Source organism: Triticum dicoccoides, chromosome 6B, assembly GCF_002162155.2.
Source record: "Triticum dicoccoides isolate Atlit2015 ecotype Zavitan chromosome 6B, WEW_v2.0, whole genome shotgun sequence".
Taxonomy (NCBI): Eukaryota; Viridiplantae; Streptophyta; class Magnoliopsida; order Poales; family Poaceae; genus Triticum; species Triticum dicoccoides.
In genome coordinates, this window is record NC_041391.1 from 98904947 (window position 1) to 98910715 (window position 5769).

Here is a 5769-nt window from a genome sequence, read left to right on the forward strand (position 1 = left end):
TTAAAAAAAATAAAAGAAAATGATGGAAATGTCAAAAAAAAATAAAAGAAAATAAGTTTCCCATGTGATATGTGGTCTAGTTGTTGGGGAAATTTGCAAATGTGAATTTCGACTTTATTTGCAAAATCTCTCTGGAATTTGTAAATATCGGCATAACTTTTTCATACTAACTCGGATGAAAAAGTTTTTTATATGAAAAATCATCTACTCAAAAAGTTACGTCCAAATTTAATGGGGGAACCTAACAGAAACCCGTTAAACATTTTCAAAATCCTCAAAAACCTAACAGAAAAAAAGTTACGGGGCTTTTAATATCTAGAGTGGAAAAAATCGGAAAAATGACAAACTGTGGTCAAACCATGGTCAAACCATGGTCAAACTAATTATTCTAGAATATTAGTGTTAATAACTAATTTGTTCAGTTATTTTGAATTTTGGTCAAATCTGGTCAAATTGTAGTCAAACTGTGGTCAAACTATGGTCAAACCCTGGTCAAACTAATTATTCAAAATAACTATTGTTTTCTAAATAATTATTGTTTTTGAAAACAATAGTTTGAAACTCAAACAGTGAAATGTGTCAATTCATGCTCAAGCAAAATTCCTGAGGGTTAATAGGATTAACATCTTACTATTGTCAGGAAAACAACAAGTGCAGACTTGGAAACGAGGGAGAATAGAACCCGGAAGTTAAGCGTGCTCAGGCTGGGTGAGTGGGAGGATGGGTGACCGTTCAGGAAGTTAGGTGATTTGGAATGATGAGGGTGATTAGAGAAGAGGATAAATTGAGCAGTGATGAGGGGTGCTGATTAGAGATTCACTAATGAGGGGTTAAAATAATTCAGAAATTTGAAAATAAAAAATTTCAAAAAAAAATTTCAAAAAAAAATCATAAAATTTCCATTAGTCCCGGTTGGTGTTACAAACCGGGACTAAAGGTGGATTGTTAAAGGCTCCACGTGGCCGCGGCCTTTAGTCCCGGTTCTGGATTGAACCGGGACTAAAGGGGGGAGGCATTAGTACCGACCCTTTAGTCCCGGTTCACCAACCGGGACTAAAGGCCCTTACCAACCGGGACAATAGGCCCTTTTTCTACTAGTGTATATCTCTCATGAGAAATTCAAATTCTAAAAGTCCATTGACTATCCCTCGTTGGATCCTCTTATTGCCTCTTGTTATGTTTTTTTGGTATCACATTATGGGGGAGTAATATCCTATGTGCATATTACAAGCCTATAAAATGTGTATATTTGAGATATTGTCACTTAGAGTTGATATTATTATTTATATTGTTCCTAGGTGACATGTTAGCTCTACAAGTGGCAATTTGCTTGTGTTTGTTATGAAGATGGTGTTGGATATCCTTGTTATCTACCACCGGGAATTATTTCCAAATACTTCTTGTCTTTTGACAATTGGTAGTCACTTATGTGTGGTAGAATTTATTGATCCTCTTTACATTGGCTTTTGTTTTTATTTTCCTTTTCTCTTGCCAAGGATTGTGTCACTCCCGTTGTCTTCCATACCACTTGTGGATCTTGTTAATTTCTTGTTCTTGTCTAGTGTTTTCTAGATATAGTGAAAGTGGTGATCTCACCTTGTGCATTGTGTACTCAAATGCAAATTCTCTATAAAGAACAGCTCATGGGGGAGCTATCCTATTTTCTATAAAATGCTCATCTTGTGATCCTTATCAAGTGTGTGTTGGTGGAAGGCAAGCCGTTTTCTTTTGGTACCTTGTGCCATCATGAAACTTTGTTGAGAGCTTGGTTTTTTTGGAACCATCCTCTCTTTGGGAGTTTGACATCTTTAATTTAGTGTGTATAAATGGATATCTCATTCCTTGATGTATCTTCAATGATATCTTCCAAGTGATGATTTATCTATTTGGTATCCTTTTTCACTTGGCATTTCGTTTTCATTTGGTTTCGGTTCTTGAAAGTTTTGATCATGCATGTTTACTTCATGTATTTTATTTGGCATGCTTTCTTTCTTTGACCCAATATATAGGGGAAACTCCACCAAGTCTCAAATTGGATGAGATGTGCATGATATTTATTTTCATATCTATATGCACATACTTATGTGGAGTTTGTCCTATGTATTAGTGTTTCTAACTATGTGGTCACAATGAGTTTGGGTACTGTTTAGTTTGTCTTGTTCTTATAGGAACATTTGGAGGTGCATTGGATGCTCGGCTCACTCACAAGGAAGGTGTTTCCACCATGTGCTTATTGGAGTAAAGCTAGTATGATCAATGAACTACCATCTAACTTCAATTGGTATCTACTACATCCTTCTAATCGTATCTCGGTAACAAGTATCATCATCTACTTCATGCACACATTTCTTGCATCAACCTTGTGTAGGTTGTATCATGGCATGTATTCATTCTTTCTTGTGATACTTGTTTCCTTTCTCAAAGCATCCCAACAATGATCTCATGTTGCTAGTTGTGATGTCTTTGATGGTTGTGTGGTAGGAATTCATTTATATACAATAAGACCATATCTAGCCATGTGCTATGCTTCCAAGCAAATATCTTATTGGTATATGTATGACTTCCTTTTGGATATCTTATTCCTTCGTGTTGTAACTATGTCGGGTGTACATCCTTCTTTGTAGACATATATCATCATGATTTCGTCTACCTAGAACCTTTCTTTCACGTCCACCTTGTCTTTCTTATGTTATTTCTTTGGTGGCTCCGTGAAAGCTTTTGTCTTGAGTGTGGGTCTTATCTCGTTGCATCTTGATGCACTCTTTTGTGGTGAAGATCTTTTTCCTCATGCTTATCCTGACGACGCCTTTGACATCTTAATTGGTATCCCTCGTCTTGATGAGGCTTTCATTTTCTATCTTCACCATGGGTTGTCACAAGCATAGGTTCTTTATATGCTTATTAGTGAGCTTGTGAACCCGTTGGCTAGTTGTGTGTGGGAATGGCATGCCTTGCACCGTGTATCTCATTCTTTCAAGACTATATTGATGTTTAATGCTCATCCGTACATTAGTCTTCTCAAGTGCATTGCCTTGACTCACACACATCGGTTTTGGTTGAGCCTATTCTTAGTTGCCTCTATTACATGTTGCTCAACCATGTGCGTGTTGCAAGTGCTAGGCTTTTTCTCCTATTTTCCCACTTGCACTGGTTGTGAGTTTCTATTGATTTTGGGGGAGCTATGATCCTATTTTGTCCATGTTGTATCCAATACAAATATTCTTATTTGTGCCCAAATCATGGGGAGCTTCTCTAGTTTCTTTAGAACACTCCTCTGCTCATATCATATTTTCATTTATTCTTGTGGCTCATAGGATCCTTGGTCTAGTTGGTTTAGTTGATATCCTTTGATTGCTTGCTTCAATTGATATATTTTGACTGCTTCATTGCTTGTGTCTCTCTTTGTTATGTCTTTGTGGCATATCATTCTTAGCAATCTTTGTGCCTTAATATAGTTTGTGTTCCTCCAAGTATTTACCTTTTGGTGTGTGTATTACATTCCACTTTCTTGTTGAGAAATACACAATTTATGGAGGACCACAATTTATATTGGCCTTCTTAGATTTTCGCCCGTTTTGGCAATCAATGCCAATGGGGGAGAAGTTTCAGAGAGTTATGTGGAGAAGTTTAGAGAGTTATCTCATATTGCTTTGATTTTGTTCCTTGGCATTTGCATCTCATTCGCATGCACTATTGGTTGTTGCATTCCATGGTGATGTATAATTCCTTATATAAACTCTCTTGAAAGTGATTGTCATCAATTACCAAAATGGGGGAGATTGAAAGAACATGCGGTGCCCCCATGTTTGGTTTTGGTAATTGATGACAGTCTCTATGGACTAATGGTTGTCTTGAGTTATATTTGAAGGATTTGTCCATAGGCTTTTCTTGAAGTCCATGTGTTGGTTTCAAGGAGTTTATGAGTTGACCAAGGTGCTATTAAGGAATTATCCAAAGATTGGTCATGTGAGTGTTGAGCTTATTGCAAGCATGTCTTGAAGAAGAAGATTGTGTGATCATTCATGTTTACCTTCAAGACATCATCCAAATGAAGAGAGTTGGAAAGATTCAAGGTTGATCAAGACTAAGTCAAGAGTGAATCAAGTTGATCAACTCATAATGCGTAGAAGATATACCGAGAGGGATCAAGTGATCTCATGGTATGGTAAGCATTGTCCATTGCACTTTGTGTACAAACCCATGGTCTATGTGAGAGTTCCGTGTGGGGTTAGGTACGTGTCCATGGGCTTGCGTCAAGAGGAAGATATCATACAACCCATGGAAAGGATGACATCAAGTGGTGGTCGTCATCAAGATTGCCGTGTGCAAGTTCAAGTAGAGCATCACGAAGAGATCAAGTGCTTGAATCTTGCCATCCATTGTGGTGTCAATGGACTTGTGAAGATGTGCCGAAGAGTGGCTCACCCATAGTGCACTATGGGGGAGCAATCATCTAGTCTTCATCAAGCCAACGCAATCAAGAAAGGTGGTCCAACTTGAGGGAGTCAAGATCATCATCATCTAGCTCAAGTGGACCATGTGCAAGGCAAAGGTTTTCCCTTGATAGGTTTTCTATTTTACCGGTCTCGTTGTGGTAGTTGGGAGACCGGGTTATAGGATCGTTTGCCGTTCTATCAAGGGAGGCTCTCAAGTTGGCAGCTTGATCGTATCGTTAGTAGAGAGCTCAAACCATTGCATCCTTGCATCATCTTTCTTGGTTCTTGTTTGGTTCTCGTTGTGAGTCTTAGATCTTATGGTCATCTTGATGAAAATCTTGAGTTCATCGAAAACGGAGTTCGCATGCGTCTTCTATGATGTTTTCGGTGTTGGAGGTTTTACCGGTCTTATCCGAGGAAGGGTTCTCACCATTTTCTTATGGTACTTTTCTCATTTGCTTCTTATTGATATTTATATCAAGATTGTGTTAGCCCATGTCTTTAGCTTTCCAACAAACTTGGTTTCGTTGAATTCGGATTCGGTTTGCAAAAGTTGTGGCTGTTTTGGTAAAGGCTGTAGCGGTACTACCGCGACTAGAGCGGATGTAAATTTTTACTACCGCTCCAGAGTGGTACTACTGCGGCTCCTGAGCGATAGTACCGCTCCGGACCAAAATCTCGTGTTTTGCTCAGCGGAGGTAGGCACAAAAGTATTTTTTTAGTACCGCTCGCAAGCAGAAGTACCGCTACCATTTGCGGTGGTACCGTGAGGTCGAGTGGTAGTACCGTGAGGACGAGCGGTACTACCGCTCCGACGGTTCTACTGGCCTTTTGCCTCCTCGCTGTTGTTTTTCAAAGGGGTACTACCGCCCTAGCGGTAGTACCGCTCCTTGGAGCGGTAGTACCGCTCTGTGCGGGCTGTGAGCATAACGGTTGGATTTTTCCCCACCTATAAAAGGGGGTCTTCTTCCTCATTGAACCTTATCCCCTTGAGCTCGTGTTCTTCCCCTATTGTTGACCTTCTTCGAGCTTGCTATCTCTCAATCCCTCCATGGATTCTTGCTAGTTTTTGAGGGAAAAGAGAGAGGAAATCTAGATCCACATTTCCACCAATCACTTTCTCCTCTATGTGAGGGGAACCCCTTGGATCTAGATCTTGGAGTTCTTGGTGTTCTCCTTCTTGTTCTTCCTCTCATCTTCCTCCCTAGCATTAGTTGCTTCGGTGGGATTTGAGAGAGAAGGACTTGGGCACTCCGTGTGCCCTTCCCATTGCATTTGGTGCATCGGTTTGAGTTCTCCACGTGATATGTGGAAGTTACATGTTGAGAAGCTT